This window comes from Lithobates pipiens, unplaced genomic scaffold (genome assembly GCF_037356315.1).
Source record: "Lithobates pipiens isolate NorthernLeopardFrog02 unplaced genomic scaffold, aLitPip1_a1.2 Scaffold_13, whole genome shotgun sequence".
NCBI lineage: Eukaryota > Metazoa > Chordata > Amphibia > Anura > Ranidae > Lithobates > Lithobates pipiens.
In genome coordinates, this window is record NW_027507718.1 from 310,404,872 (window position 1) to 310,422,170 (window position 17,299).

At 41.6% G+C, this 17,299-nt stretch overlaps 1 long non-coding RNA gene across 1 annotated transcript; it reads right to left on the reverse strand.

The window, feature by feature from the left end:
• Positions 1–604: 604 nt before the first annotated feature.
• LOC143974995 (uncharacterized) lies at positions 605–13,513 on the reverse strand. The gene is made up of 4 exons (XR_013272309.1): positions 13,401–13,513; positions 3,691–3,716; positions 3,501–3,603; positions 605–3,165 (listed from the first exon to the last, which is right to left on the reverse strand). It is a non-coding gene; the product is annotated as an uncharacterized LOC143974995 (long non-coding RNA).
• Between the last annotated feature and the right edge of the window lie 3,786 nt (positions 13,514–17,299).

Genomic DNA, 17,299 nt, shown 5'->3' on the forward strand with positions numbered 1-17,299 from the left:
GGTATTGGAGTCCAGTCACATGATTTAAAAAAAATAATCTGGTACTTGCTGTGAATCTTTTCTGAAAGAAGCTAGGAACTATTTTGTGAAGTGAAGGGATACAGCTGAATAAGCTGCTAATGATCAGTTAGACCCAGTGTTCTGTGCAGAAGTGTCCGCTATCGAGAATGCCCGGTATGTTCTGCGCATGCGACGTAGGGAACAGCACGACAGCTGATTTGCCGTTCAGCTGGACTGAGGTAACCAAGGTGCATGCGCACATTGTAGGAGGTATCTCTCGAAGGGAGATACCATTTCACAGGCACAATTTAAACCTATACAAACAGTGGGAGAGACTGTAGTTCTCAGATAGTGCATCGCTGCTGGAGGGCGCCTAGTGGCTGTGTTGAAGAGCTGGTTTTGTAGCCCGCCCTTTCGCACAGGCAAAACCTGCCATTCAACAAAGCAAACTCGCCCTGCAACACAGACAAAACCAGACCATCAGCACACTGTAAAGCCACCCTGCAACAGCGAGGCACAATGTGAGAACTACGGTCTCCCCCCACTGTTTGTATAGGTTTCAATGGTGGCTGTGATATGGTATCTCCCATTGAGAGATGCCTCCTAAAATGTGCACTTGCACCCTGGTCATATCACTCCAGCTGATCAGCATGGGCACTATTCAATGGGGGGCACTTCTTGACAGAACACCGGCAGGGGCCGGATGGTGAACCTGCATCAGTGGTGGATTGATTCAGTGCTGGTACTACCTTATAAAAGCACTGGTGGTGACACGTGGTGTCTCCAGCATTTACCACCAAAAGATGAATGGGAGGGAAGCAGGCGAGAGAGCTGACCCCTGTACAGTGCCCCAGGAATCTAGATGAAGCAGGTATTCTAAGGAGAGCAATGAGGAGAACAGCTATGTGTCCTTATATGTTACATAGTTACATAGTCAGGTTGAAAAAAGACAAAAGTCCATCCAGTTCAACCTTAAAATAAATAAAATAAAAAAATATCGTACAATCCAATATACCAAATTTTATGCCCACAATTGATCCAGAGGAAGGCAAAAATAACCCCAGCAGAGCATGCTCCAATTTGCTACAGCAGGGGAAAAAAATTCCTTCCTGATATGTATATGGAGGAGGAGGGAGAAGAACGTAGCTGCTGCACTCAGTGCATTTCAGTCTGCAGGGCTCGCTGAGCCTGCCAGTGTCAGATGACAATGTGTATGTGTGTGTCACATAGTGTGGTCCTAGAAGGAAGGCTTAGGAGGAGCGAGGATGATCATTGCTGCAGGCATCGTTCTGTTCATAATGTAGCTGCTGAGCCTGGAAAGGGGGGAGGAGCTTTCCAAATAAGTTATTTTGCTCCTTCACTGATGAGGCGGCATTGATAGGCAGCACTGAGGTGGCACTGTCAGGTGGCACTGATGGGCAGCACTGATAGGCACCAATGGCCAGCATTAAGGTGACACTGAGGTGGCACTGAAAGGCAGCACTGAGATGGTACTGACAGGCAGCACTGAGGTGGCACTTACAGATGGCACTTACAGGCATCACTGTGTGGCACTGACAGGCAGCACTGATATGCCAATGACAGACAGCACTGAGGTGCCACTGACAAGTAGCACTAAGGTGACACTGACAGGGGGCACTGACAGGTAACAGTAAGGTGGCACTGACAGGCAGCACTGAGGTGACACTGACAGGCAGCACTGACTGGCAGAACTGAGGTGGCACTGGCAGGCAACACTGAGGTGGCATAGATAGGCAGCACACTCCATCCATAGCAGCAGTATGGAACGGGCGACTGATCAAGCACACAATCTCAACCCCAGCTATTAAACTGGGAAGATGATATCGGAGGTGGGCGGGCAGTGAGACCGAGCCGTGCTCATCACAGCACCATTCACCAGAGGGTGCTGGTTTGCAGAAAGCGTGTATCCCGCTCCAGCAGGCCACAAAGCTGTGGCATTAAATTTGGCCAGCCCGGTCAAAGTCTGCACACACATGGGGGTCCACATCCCAGATGCTGCAGTGTAGCCCAAGCATCAGGATGCAATTTTCAGTCTTCTCAACCTAGCACCTGGGTTTTGTCGAGCCCTGCTCTAAGGGGTCACTGTTCTGCTCTGGGCACTCTAAATAGAGCACTAACTCTAAGGAGGAACTCTCCTGGTCTGGGCACTCTAAAGGGGGGCATTCTCCTGCTGTGGGCACTGTATATGGGGGTCACTCTCATCCTCTGGGCACTCTATGGGGTCACTCTACTGCTCTGGGCACTCTATTGGGTCCCTCTCCTGCTCTGGGCACTCTAAGTGGAGCACTTTCCTGTTCTGGGACCTCTAAAGGGGCCACTCTCCTGCTATGGGCCCTCTAAAGGGTGTACTCTCCTTCTCTGGTCCCTCTATGGGCACACTCTCCTGCTCTGGGCCCTCTAAAGGGGGCACTCTCTCTATGGGGTCACTCTGCTTCTCTGGCCAATCGAAGGTGTCACTCCTGCTCTACACTCTATACTGCTCAGTGCTCACTGCCTCCAGGCTGTGTACTGTTCACTGACCTCCACTGTATACTGCTCACTGTCCCCCCAGTGTATGCTGCTCACTGTGCCTCACTGTTATGCTGTGCTGTGTGTTATGGTTGGCCCTAATATGTACTAGGGGTTATCATTGTTGGCCCTTATACTTGCTGGGGTTTATCATCGCTGGTTCCATTTGGGCTTGTTTTACTCCAACAATCAATTCTGTGTGCCCGAAAAATCTCCCTGCCCAAAAGCAGCCCCCCATGTTGAGGGCATGTGGCCTGGTATAGTTCGGGGGGGGCGCTTTCTGAGCTGCATGCTTGGTTAAGGCACTGGTATGGATTTTGGGGGGATCCCACACCATTTCTTTTTACATTTTTGCATGGGGTTCCCCTTTAAATCCATACCAGACCCAAAGGGCCTGGTATGGATTGGGGGGATCCCCACGCATTATTTTTTCTTTGTTTTTTATTGCCAGCAATTCTTTTTTTTTTTTTTACATTCAGCTGCCAGAGGGGAACCCTGGTACATGAGGCAGGGTCTCAAATTCAGGGTCTTGGCAATCTTCTTATAACCTATGCCATCTTTATGTAGAGTAACAATTCTTTTTTCAGATCCTCAGAGAGTGCTTGCCATAAGGTGCCATGTTGAACTTCCAATGACCTGTATGAGAGAGTAAGAGCGATAACATCAAATTTAACACACCTCCATTCACACCTGAGACCTTGTAACACTAACAAATCACATGACAACGGGTAGGGAAAATGACTAATTGTGGCCAATTTGGACATTTTCACTTAGGGGTGCACTTACTTTTGTTTCCAGTGGTTTAGACATTAATGGCTGTGTGTTGAGTTGTTTTGAGGGGGCAGCAAATTGACTCTGTTATACAAGCTGTACACTCACTACTTTACATTGTAGCAAAGTGTCATTTCTTCAGTGTTGTCACATGAAAAGATATAATAAAATATTTATAAAAATGTGAGGGGTGTACTCACTTTTGTAAGATACTGTATGTCTTCTTATTATCATTCTACACAATACACATTTTCCACTTTGCTGTAAAAGTTCTGTGTACGCAGGTGCTAACTATTTTCTTTTCTTTAGAGGTAAGGGAAGGAAGTGGTAATTAGATGTGTGCAAATATCAAGTAGATTATCTTACTGATTCTTTTCATAATACATTTACCCATCATAGAGTCTTCCATGACCACCCTAGAAGATAAAAAAGAGAAGAATTGAGAAGAAAGGAACAATTATGAGCCACACTTATTTTCTTTTCTTTGATTTAGACTGCTTTCACACTGAGCTGCCTCGGGCGTCGGCGGTAAAGCTGCACTTTTTTCTTAGCTCCACTTTACCGTCATTTCAGCAGCGCTATTCGTCCACTAGTGAGGCGGTTTTAACCACCTGCTAGTGGCTAAAAAGGGGTTAAATCCACCCGCATAAAGCCGCCGGAGCTCCAAAGAAGCTGCTGGCAGGACTTTTACTGACACCCTGCCAGCGCACCGCTCCAGTGTGAAAGCCCTCGGGTCCAGTGTGAAAGCTCCAGTGTGAGAGCCCTACAGCGCTAGTTTTAGCGATGTCGCGTCTGAAAAATGCTGGCAGTGTGAAAGGGGTCTTAGTCTTAGGCTACTTTCACACTGAGGTGCTTTACAGGCTCTATAGAGATAAAATTAGCTTCTGGAAAGCACCTCTCCTGTCACTCCAGTGTGAAAGCCTGTGGACTTTCACGCTGGAGCAGTGCGCTGGCAGGACCCATAAAAAAGTCCTGAAAGCAGCATCTTTGAGACACTTTAGGAGCGGTGTATGTACCGCTCCTAAAGCAGCCCACCCCTGCTCTTTACGGGCACTTTCATCCTTTTTCGGCTGCTAGCGGGAGTTAAGAGCGCCCCGCTGGGGCCGAAAAGCGCCACTAAAACTATGCTTCAGCACCTCAGTGTGAAAGGACCCTTAGAGTGGACTGTGTCAGCTACACATTGTTCAATTCCCCCTACAATCATATATTTATCTTCCCACATTACACTTACTTTCCCACAGCTACAACTACTGTCAAAGTAAATTTAATTTTACTCCACTATTCCACTAAAGTAAAAAATGATTCTAAGTGATCTGAGTATAACATTCTCAACCTAAGTAATGAAAGCAGTTAGAGTTTAGGCAGATCTGTCAGTAGATTTCAGTTTCATCTGCGGATTTGGGGTTTTTAAACTTGCTTACCCCTGTAAGTTTGTTATATTATATCAGGGATATGCAATTGGCGGAACTCCAGATGTTGCAAAACTACAAGTCCCATCATGCCTCTGCCTTTGGGTGTCATGCTTGTGCTGTCAGACTCTTGCTATGCCTCCTGGGACTTGTAGTTCTGGAACAGCTGGAGGTCCGCTAATTGCATATCCCTGTACTATATGATTTTGTTTGTGCCAATGATCCTATACATGTAAAGGCCAAGGGAACTGCTAAAAACAAGAGAAAGAAAAGTTCACCATAAATGTAGAATTTGCTCGCAGTGAACTGTCAGCTTCCTTTTTCTTTTTAAACAAATAAAAGGTGAAATTTGATTGGTAGCTAGCATTTTGCATACCATGTATATAGAATGTACTGACAAACTGGTAGTTATACATTTCAAATTGACACATAGAAAGTAATGCACTAGTGTGTATTGCACCTGCATTCACAATAGACAATAACAATTAAAATCTCTACTTTTTTACAATTATTATCATGGAGCAGGTGTCAGTCTCCCAACTACACCCCTGTCAGCCTCATCCACTTGATAATTGAAACATTCAATGCTGGAGTCCATACCTAGCCCACAGAGTTTATTTATTAAAAACGGAGTCATCCAGTATACAGCATAAATATGTTTCGGCTTACAAAGCCTTACTCTTACCTAGTCTGTTATCAATTTATTATTATTATAATACAGGATTTATATAGCGCCAACAGTTTGTGCTGTACCACGTGCTCATAAGAGCTTGCAATTTAGAAGAGAGGGTCAAGTGATACAAAAGGTAATAATTGTGGGGGATGAGATAATGGAGAAAATAAAAGTAAAGTGGTTAGGTTGGGGGAAGGATAGGCTTCTCTAAAGTGAAAGGTTTTCAGGGATCGCCTAAAAGTTCATAGAGTTGGAGATAGTCGGACAGATTGGGGTAGGGAATTCCACAAGATGGGAGAGGCTTGGGAGAAGTCCTGGAGGTGAGCTTGGGAAGAGGTGACAAAGTAACTAGAGAGCAGAAGGTCTTGGGAGGAACAAAGAAAATGATTTTGTTGGTATTTTGAGATAGGATTAGTGATGTAGCTGGGTGCCAAGTTATGGATGGCTTTGTAAGTTATTGTTAGTATTTTTAATTTTATTAATCGGGTGAGTGGAAGCCAATGGAGGGATTGGCAGAGAGGAGTAGCAGATGCTGAACGGTTTGAAAGGTTGATGAGTCTTACAGCAGCATTCATGATGGAGTGAATAGGGGATAGCCTATTTAAAAGCCAATGAGGAGGCAGTTGCAGTAGTTGAGGTGAGAGATAACCAAGGAGTGGATTATGAGTTTTGTGGTGTCATTGGTTAGGAAGGAGCATATTTTGGAGATGTTGCAGAGGTTGAGGTGGGCAAGCTTTGTAACGTGATTGAATGTATGGTCATAAAGAGAGTTCAGAGTCCAGGACTACACCTAGCACCCTGGCATGCGGGGATGGGTTGATGATTGTGCCATTAATCTTGACAGAGAGGTCAGAGGAAGGGGCACATGGGGAAGAACATAATATGAGCTTGGTTTTGGACAGATTGAGTTAGAAGAAATGGTGTGACATACAGACTGGTATGTCAGCTAGTAAATTAGTGATGTGTGAGGAGGCTGATGTTGAGAGCTGAGGGGTAGAGAGATAGATTTGGGTGTAATCAGCATAGCAATGATATTGAAAGCCATGGTAGGATATCTGCTGACCCAGGGAGGAGATATAGATCGAAAATATGAGAGGTCCAAGAACAGAACTTTGGGGGACCCTGACAGAGAAGGGAAGAGGAGAGGAGGGAGTAGAATTGTAACTGACACTGAAGGTGTGGTGGCATAGGTAGGATGAGAGCAACAGTCATAGAGACCAAAGGACTGGACTTTTTTTAGGAGGAGGGGGTGGTCAACCACATCAAAGGCAGCCAAAAGGTCCAGAATTAGGAGTATAGAGTAGTGTCCATTGTTTTTTGCTGTTAGTAAGTTGTTTGTGAGTTTTAGGGGAGCAGTTTCTGTGGAGTGTTGAGGGTAAAATCCAGATCAAAGGACTAAGCTTATAAATTAGATCTCTATTGACAGCAGACTAGCTATAAGCATGGCTTTGTGAACTAAAACATGTTACTGCTGTACACTGGCCAGATAATGTATGGACTCCAGTGTTTACTTTGACTGCCTTTTGAAATGTCCTAAAATAAATAATGTTGGACGTTTTGGGCCTGATTTTTTGTAGAGATAAAATGAGGAAATGAGAATCTGTTTTCATGTAGAAACCCATTAATATGCAAGGTATTTTAAACAGAATGAAATTTCTTCTTCAGGTGTTTGGATATTCTATCTGAACAAAATCATTGGATATTACATCTGAGCAAAGGCTTATTTCACCTTTCTTTATATATTAGTATATCAGGTCCAGCTTAACTTCACCTCAATTAACACTTTAGTAACTCTCACCCTCTCTGTTTGTCCCCATGGAGGCTGTTATTATCTTTTGTTCCCTGTCCTTCAGAAAGTCTGTTTAATAGACTTTGTAGAGCTCAATAGACCTGTAGAGCTCAAGGTTCAGTGCAACGGACTTGTGTGTGCATAATGCCAACCCTGAATAAGCATGCAGTAAATGTGAGAAAAATATATGACTGTTGCAAAGTTCACTTCTCCCAACTCTTCCCTTTCTTTCTTATACTCTTTATTTTATCTTATTTTATTAAATTACCAGATTGCACACTACATATATGTCTTTAGAATCGATTGATAGTTTAACATGCATCTTCTACGGCTTCACATGACCTTTCGACATTCAAACCTTTATGAATCAAAAATAATTTGAGTCATAAAGGCCAAAAACTAAATCAATATTTAAATCCCGTTGCAGTATTGGGTGACATGCATTTACCTTGGCTTTACCATCACATTGCAACCAACCTGTTAAAGACATTCAGTCCCCAGTCGCAAATGCTAGGTTTAGGGGCCTATTTTGGCTTCCTTCCACCAAATGCAAAAGATGAGTAAAGAACTTAATTATCACACCAGGTGACCATAAATAAAAGTTTTGCCAACAGTACCAATTAGCTTACCTCTGAATACTTGACTTAGAGGGGATGCCACTCCACCAACCACTTACCATCTCAAACTTCAAGGGGATAACGCTACAGTCAGAAGAGTGATGACCCTTTATCGTTCACCTGACCTCCACTTAGCAAATGCCCTTTTAATTTTTCTTGCAATAGCAGATTAAACATGCCCAGTCCTACCACAACATGGGGAAAGCCATTTGGCTCAAAATAGAAATGTTTTTTTTCACATGACACTTAAAGGATAAATTCATCTTACTAAAAAAAAAAAAAAAAAAAAAAAAAAAGTTAATTTTTGGTAGGTAAAAAAACGTGTGGAACATGTAACATGTTTCCAAAGGTGAACTTATCCTTTAACTAAATCATTACCTGACAGCTTTGAAATTGTATAGTTGTGTGTAGCTATGCACATTCTCTTACAACAGCATTTGGGTGCATTGACATGTATGTCTACAACTCTTGATGCATACTTTTAATCAATTTCCTCATGGGGCAATAGCCCATATCATATTCCCTAATGTGCAGAACAAGGAAATATGGATATCTTTCAATAGCTAAATGACTGTACAGCACGGGGAACATCTCAACCCAAACAGCCTCCTCCTAACATCCAGCCACGTTACTTTTGTTTTGTCAGCTGGAAACTGCACCCATTTACAGTACGTTCTATGGGATGCACAAAAAAAAAAGAATGACCAATTAGCCATACCACACCATGTTTCTGTCTTGCAAAAAAGGAACAAAGGGGCAAGTGTAGTGTGTTGTGAACTGCAAACAATAAACCCTCATAGTAAAAACTATCATCTGATTTTCAAGTCTATGAGGACCTACATATAGGTTGTATTGTTTCATCTCCCATCTGTCTATCCTTTTTACCATCTTGCTCAACATAACCAACCTGGCATCCTCTATCACAGCACCAATGGGAATACAGTGCTCTCTATATTTTCACGCTTAGAGCATGAGACTTTGAAATGTGACAGCATTGGTACAGATGCATGCACAAATAAAGGCTTTGTAATTCGTGGCATGAGAGACAAAATGTTGTAAAAGCTGTTTCTGCGCAAGTGATACCACTCAGTAGATTTTATAAATAAGTGAAGATACACTGGTGAACTTGGTCCATTTTTAAGAATTGAAATAGAATTTTCAAACAAGATATCTAATATCTGCCAGAAATATGCTTGTTGCCCTAATTTGAAATGCCTTAAAAAAAAGTGAACACCCCAATGTAAACAAGGATACCATGTAAGGTTGGGCACATACTGAGGATGTTGGAATAATGTTCTGCAAGATGTCCTAAAAAAAATGGACCTACACATGTCAATCATTGCACACATCCTTCTTCACCCTTTTCATACTATAAAGGTTTTGTAAAGGCCTGCCAACCAATTAATTGTACAGAAAGCATAGAGTTGACAACATTTTATCTATAGCTGCCAATAACTTCCTTTTTTCAAATAAACCACACATGAACCATAAAAAACAAATCTTGTCATCCATTATTCCAGCTGATAGATTCAAATTTTATAAACCCTTGCTCTGTGTCTTGCCAGACTGATGCTTGCAAGTGAGTGAAAGTGTGTTGAGGCCCAACTGTTAGATATGTGTATTAAGTTTGACATCTGGATGCTCATGAGGAACTCTACAGTTGCCTGTAGCTCCAGAGATCTACAACAGTCCTGGTAAAAGCTGGGGTGAATTAATCTGAGGTGTAGCAGGTGTTATGGCACATCCCTCTTTTTCTTGATACAACCCGAGGTAAAAAAAAAAAGATGACAATGCCTCAGAGCCATGTGCAGGGCCCCAAATGCTAGCACGACAGAGTTAACAGAGACCCCCTCTCTGTCAGCTTATAGTAGGATTGTGACAGTGAGAAGAATGAGGGGGTTTAGTGTTTTTGTTGCTAAATCACCCCAAGTTGCAGCAAGGAAATTAGACAATAGTAGAGAAAACCACTCATATACTTTCCTCATTAACCCACTAGGAGGCAGCAGGCCATTTGTATTATGTCACATCTTGCAGTCACTCCCTGCAGTTCCTTCCTCCTGACTCCACGTGCAACCTAGGAGGAGGAAGAAACACAGGGGAAGGCTCACACATTACACTCATTGGATGTGTCCTTCTCCTGTCGCCAGCAGAAGATCCTCCGCTAGCTGGGGGGTGAAGAAGGGCTGAGACATTTTTTATTCCTGCTGGACTAAGGCAGTCTGATAAAATATATATCTTCTGAATGCCCGTTTTTTTAATCCATCTATCCGGGAATGTTGACACCCTCCTTTTCTCTCCCCTTAACCCATTAACTTATCTCAGACACTCTCATCTAAACTGTATCCCATTTCCCAAGGGAACAAGACTCTAGTCAGGCTTATAAATCCATTAAGCTAAGTAGTGCCGGGGAAAAAACATCTGGAACTCAAGGCAAAGATGCCAAAATGTGCACTCCTCCAATCCAAGCCCTTTAATTTGGCATTTCAAAAATTACATTACATTATATTTGGCATTACAAACATTAACACACATTTAAAACTATGCTATCCAAACAGTAAAAATAAAGTTAAAGGAAGGGAATGAAGGAGTTCATAAAAATAATAGAGGTTGCTACAAATTTTAGAGATAAAGAATGACTTAAGCCCCATACACACTATCAGATTTTCTGCTGATTTTTTCCTTCAGATTTACCAAAACCATATAATATGAGGTCAAACCTTAGGAGTTTCCATTTGTATGCAATCAGGCAGGCCCTTGCACTACATGGTTTTGGTAAATCTAAAGACAAAAATCAGCAGAAATCTGTTAGTGTGTATGGGGCTTAAGGGTTAATTTAGACATTAGTAAATTGTAAAATGAATAAATTAATGCAGAGTAGGGCACAGGGTGTTAAATTGACAGCTTAGCTCTGCAGATGACACATTGAGAATGCAACTCTTCTTGTGTAACTATCGTAACCCTGCAACAGAGAGAGCTATGATATTCCTGTGTAATCTACAGGATTAAGTTAGCAAATTGACAGCTTGGTCATGTACAGTGAAATAGATGGCCAGGTAATACATAGGCAAGAGAGGCTCCCAACCTAGCTGTATCTTCCACAGCAAAGCACCAAAGGCGGGTGTCTCTTCTACCTTAGCCTGGTCCCGATGTTAAAAAAAAAATCCAATAATATCATGAGGTGAGGAGGGAAGCCAATACTGAAATGCATTCCATATGCTGGAACCAACTTTAAAAATGCAGTTAAAAGCACAGAAAATCAAGTATTTACATGCATACTTTCTGTGTTTTTCCTTTCCATAAAGCATAGAAGGGCAACAAAATGAATAAAGATTAGAGCAGTGGTCATCAACCCTGTCCTCAGGGCCCATTAACAGGAGTGTCTTTATGTATTACCTTGGGGAGATGCAGACTAGAATACTGCAATCACTGAGCAGCAAATGATATTGCCATGTCCTGTTAGTGGGCCCTGAGGACAGGGTTGATGACCGCTGGATTAGAGGACCTTAGTTATGAGAAAAGGTTACGATGAACTCAACTTGTTCTCCCTGGAGAAGAAACGCTTGAGAGAGGATATGATTTCAATGTACAAATACCGTACTGGAGACCCCACAAGAGGAATAAAACTTTTCTGTGAAAGGGAATTTAATAAGATGCACAGCCACTCAATAAAAGTAGAAGAAAAGAGGTTTAACCTTAAACTGCATAGAGGGTTCTTTACTGTAAGAGCGGTTAGGGTATGGAATTCTCTTCCACAGGTAGTGGTTTCAGCTTCAATCATTTCAAAAAACTATTAGATAAGCACCTGAATGACCACAACATACAAGGATATACAATGTAATACTGAATCTCCTAGCACAGCCCCCACCTTTCTTGCATGTTGGAGCCATCTCCTTTACTGTGAATGTCTAATTATTCTCTGTGCTGGCCAACCTCTTCATCCCCATCTTTCTCCTCCCTACTTAACCTTCTATGTAGCTGCTGGGGAGGATTGAAGAGGAATACTATAGAGTGTCACCTGATTGACTCTGAGTCTGCTGGACCTGCTGACCTTGACCATGAGCCCAATGGAGGAACTCCTCTACTGACCATAAATGTAGCAGGGTCATTATGCTGATTACCAGTGTCATTTAGTACTTCTCTACTGACCATCAATATATTGGGGCATTTCTCCACTGACCACCAGTGTAAAGAAGGATGTTTGAACTAGCCATCAATATAGTGGCCAGTTCAAAGTTGCTTTCTGTAGAGGGTCTTTCTGCTAAATACCCAAGTAAGAACAAATTGTTTTACTGACTACCAGTGTAAATGAAGCATTTGCAGTGACTACCAAAATAAGGGGAGAAAGTGTGGGAATCACCTCCATACTGATCACCAATGTGAAAGGTTCTTGCCCTTGTAAAACTGTATAAATCATACTACCCTGTAGTACAGCATTTGGATATTATCTGCAAGTGTGTGTAGTCCGTTAAACAAGAAAAAAATGCACGCTATAGTGCATCAAAACATGTTTCTTTGCTTTAAGGCAGAAATAAAATGATGTGTTCCTTGCTTATGCTTGATACTGATTCAGTCTGTGAGAAAAAAAAGGCTTCTGTAGAGCCTCCCTAATATTATGAAGGTAAGTGTATCTCTGTTCAAGTGAATCATGCCAAACATTTTTTTTTCATGGTCCTTTGAAGCACCATCAGAGCCTGAGTTATTCTGACAGTTTCTTGCCTGGAAGGCAAAATCTTAGATCAGAATCTTTTCTCTCCTTCTAGCTAATTAGTATCTGATTTGAATAGCTGAGAGCATAAGAATTTTTATACGCAAATATAAACCCAACAGAAGTTTTAATCTTTGGATGCAGTGTTAAAGAGATAACCAAAATAACTTTCAAATTGCACAAAATTATCCATGAGCTATATTTACAGGTATACATAAAACCTGCATGTTCTCTTTTATAGTATACAACAATCTGAGTCCGTAAATCTATGCTTGGCTAATGCTTGTTGAATTTCTTTTGACTCTAGATGGCAATGGAGCTCTTTCATTAATGTGTGCTTTCTTTAATGTGCAGGAGGCACTTCCTCAGCTACAAATTTATTTGTGAAGCTGTACAATGTTGGCATGCTCTTCTCCTTCTTCTTCTTTTTTTTTTTTTTTTAAGAATAATATACTGCTTTTTTCAAAGTCAATTAACACTTAGGGCAAATGAGATGTGGAGAGGTAAAGGTCAATTACTTTGGGTCTGCTTCTAAACCTTCACGATTTGCACGGTATCCAGCTAGGAGTTTGAGATCTTTAGTAAAAGAACCTGTATAATAATTAGTTTGTTCCTTGCAACCACAAAAAAAAAAAAAAAAAAAAAAGATATTTAAACAGGTTTGCATAGTTATTTAGCAACATCTGTAAGATTGATATAACACAGCAATTCACTGCATTCATACTCAGTGTTTTGTTATCATGGATGACACCAAGTTATATTATATGACAGGCTATAGTTCAGAAAAACAGCATTTCATGGATTTTTACCAATGAAAGATAAAGCAAGGTACAATATAAATATGTGTGCAATGCTTGAAGATAGTGAGTAAAACAAGAACGGTTACCAGGGAAAATAATAGACTTACTGTTTAAGATTTATGACATCATGCTTGATAGGGGTAGTTAGGCATCGACTAAACCCTGTCAACTCACTGGGTCCATTGGTGATCCTTTCCTGGGAACCACACAGTAGACATAATGAGAGCAGTTTAAAGTTTAGGAAAGTTATTGCTACCTAGCATCAGAGTCTAAGAAAAGCACAGGAAGTGTTACATATTTTTAGCTTATTGACATACCCTGCAGCATGTGACAGCTGCTTAGCATTCATACTCCATCAGCGGGCATATCACAATTCGTGAAAGACACTAATGCTTCTGTGACAGGTCCTTTACACTGGTTTGGGGAATTGGACTTCTGGCACAATCAGGAGAAAACCAGCTGACTGCCGCTTTACTGGTCTGGTACACTACAGTCTTAGTGCACAGATCCTTGCATCTCCAGCATACTTCTTGTGTCACTTTCTCTGAGCTTTACCAATGAACAGCTGCAAACTCAGCAACGGCCACTTTAAGTAATGTCCACTATGCATCCCCTCCCCTAGTGATAACATCCACACTTCCAAACTAGAAAAAGATAGCCTTCTTGCAATGCTGAACCCAACTGTAAAGGGAAACTCTAAAACTCACTTACAAGTCATTTACATTGAATTATAATTAAATTATTCATACTGAAGTACAACAATTATGCAAAATGATCCTATTTTCTGATCAGCAATAGTATACAAATGAATTTATATATTGTGTCTTGTTCATCACATTTAAATTTCAAAAATAATAATAATGATTTTTCCTTTTTATTTCGTGTGCATACCGTCCAAACTTTTTTCAAAGAGGGCCAGATTTGATGAAGTCACCATGCATGAGTGCCGACCATTTTGCCTGACATTCTTTGAACCATTAAAATTTGGTTTGTTCGTTCAAGTACTAATACACTGCCCAACAAGAATTCTCTTGTCTTTGTGGCTGTGTGTGAGTAAAGAGATGAGCTTGGGCGTTTTATTTGTATATACCATATTTATTGGCGTATAACACGCACCTTTACTTTAAGTGGGAAGTTTCAGGAAAAAACGTTTTTATTTTAAATAAAGAAATGTGAAGAAAAATAAGGGTCAGTGCCCATCTGCAGCCTCACAAGTGCCATGAATACAGCCCCACTATTGCCATGAATGCAGTCCCACCATTGCCATGAATGCAGCACCGCCATTGCCATCAGTGCAGCACCCCCATTTCCATCAGTGCAGCACCCCCATTGCCAGGAATGCAGAACCCCATTGCCAGAAATGCAGCACCCCCATTGCCAGGAATGCAGCACCCACCATTGCCAGGAATGCAGAACCCACCATTGCCATGAATGCAGAACCCATTATGGCCAGGAATGCAGAACCCATTATTGGCAGGAATACAGCACCCACCATTGCCATCAGTGCAGCCTGATTGATGCCCATTCATCTGCAGCCTTGGGGGGGGCAGGACGAGCGCCAAAAGATTACATACAGGAAAAACTCTGTTTTTCTCGGTGGCCTCTTTAATACAAAATCCTTTGATGGACAGAACAGTCGTCCAATGACAGTGCAGGAGATGGACTTCCTATTACAGAGGCTGCCGTGTAAACAGGAAATTCTCCTGTGTGTACGGCACTCATCCCGCTTCCTCCCTGTCCCCTCCAAGGCAGCCAGCATACATATATATATTTTGTGGCCCGGGAGCTGGGAGATCGTTGGGGGCCCACGAAAGATATATATGTTCAAATAACCAGGCAGGCCATTCAAAACCAGAACGCAGGCCGTGATTTGCCAGCGGGCCGGACTTTAGACATGCCTGGTATATAGACTTTTAGTTTAGAAATACGATGTGACTGATAGAGATTTTGCCTTTAGCAATTAAATGGATGTTTGGTTTAACTTTTTATCCTTCCTAGTTTCAGTTTTTCAAATGCTTTGTCTTTTATATGAATCTTCAGTAATCAAATGGTGGCATATCTTAACCTCATATTACAAAAATGATGACCTTTTCTGCTGAAACATTCGGGATGTGCAGGCACCTGTATATGTCGTCCTCATGGTGTCTTTCTCAAAATGCTTTTCAGTGAAAATTAAGACCTCTTATTCAGTGCTTTAACAGCTGAGAAGGTCTAAAAGGCTGTTACCGCTGTATGAGCACTCCCAACTCTGCTCTGTGTCACACACAACTAATGGCCAGGATAACATACTGTAGCTATGTCTATTTGTAGGAACCAGTCAATTATCAAGATTCAAAGGACAAGAAAGGAAACACATACAAATATAAATGAAGTGTTACCACTAAAACAAAATCTTTTAAAGTGCAGGGTTCTGACTTTCCCCTTCATCAACTAGAGATACAAATAAATATTTTATTTACAGTAAGTTGGGGTGTTTTGTATTAGGCTGGAGCACTTATTTATTTATTTTTTTAAAAAGGATAACATATTTAATAGAATTTTATTTGCATTAATAATAATAGTATAAACGTCTGCATTAAAGTAGAATATGGTGATAATTTACTATGTAACAATGGTAGCCAAATGTATTTTTTTACAATTTTAATACATTTTTTTATTAAAATTAAGAGAAATGCAATGATGATAAGTAAAAATAAATATCCTGTTATATGCTAAGGAATTTATAAAACAGAACTCATCTTGTCCCAATTTAATATTTGAATTGAACACAATCTTACATTACTGCACTTCACCTTACTTCCCATTATAGTAAATCAGTCCCAGGAGCGCCAACACTTTCTGTGTCACTGACCCTGAATAAGTATGTCAATGGGAGGCTCTGACTGCATTTGAACTTTACTTGCTTCAATCTTTTTCTGTGTCAATGACCTGGAATTGAAGCCATAGAGGAAAAACCATCGCCAACAGCTAGCATTTTAAAAATGAGGTCAGAGTTGGCAAAATACATATTTTGGTTCAGGTTACTGTTAAAATAAAAAAAATAAAAAAAAAACAGTTTTGAGAAAAATTAGTAGAATACCAGTCATGATTGTGAAAATGCTAGTTACCTGGCTAGACCAGGGACCTGTTGCCTTAAGTCATTAGGATGAATCACTGCAAAGGGACCCAGGAGACTGACACTCATGGAAGTGTTGGTTTTCCAGCAGACTTCAGTGGATGAATCTTCAGCAACAGAGTTGTGTTCTGCACTGGGGGCAGCAGGAGAAGTAAGTATATGCTCTTTTATTTTGCACAGAACATTTCTTTTGAAATTGTAAAATTCATAACAGGGTCACTACTGTATACAAAGATGTTTTTGGTGGAAGATGTTTTATGAATATACCACTTTTGCAATGAATCAACAAGATGAAGCCCATTTACTGCTCACAACTAGGGATGGGCAAACGGTTTGGCCCGAGCATAAGTTCGGGCCGAACTTTGGTTGTTCGGACATTCAGTGAACAATGAACATTATGTCGGATCTCGGCAATATAGATAAAACTCATTGAAAAAACGGCATGGGTAGCCCCCCCAGTCCATTACCAGGCCCTTTAGGTCTGGCATGCATATTAGGGGGAACCCCGAACCAAAAATTTGAAAAAGAATTATGTGGGAGTCCCCCCAAAATCCATAACAGGCCCTTCGGGTTTGGTATGGATTTTAAGGGAAACCCTGCACCAAAATAAAAAAAATGGCGTAGGGGGTCCCCCCAAAATCCATGCCAGACCCTTATCTGAGCACACAACCTGGCAGGCCACAGGAAAAGAGGGGGGACAAGAGAGACGCGCGATGTCAGAGGATGGCAGGGTCGCTCGTTTACATCACTGAGTGGCCCGGCCCTCAGCTATATAACAGCTGTCACTGAGAAGAAGCGTCACTCGGTGGGAGCCTCCCATGGAAACAGAGCTGTTGCGGCTTTTTTTTTCTTTTTTCGGCTCGTCGACATAGTGAGCTGGATCTACATCCT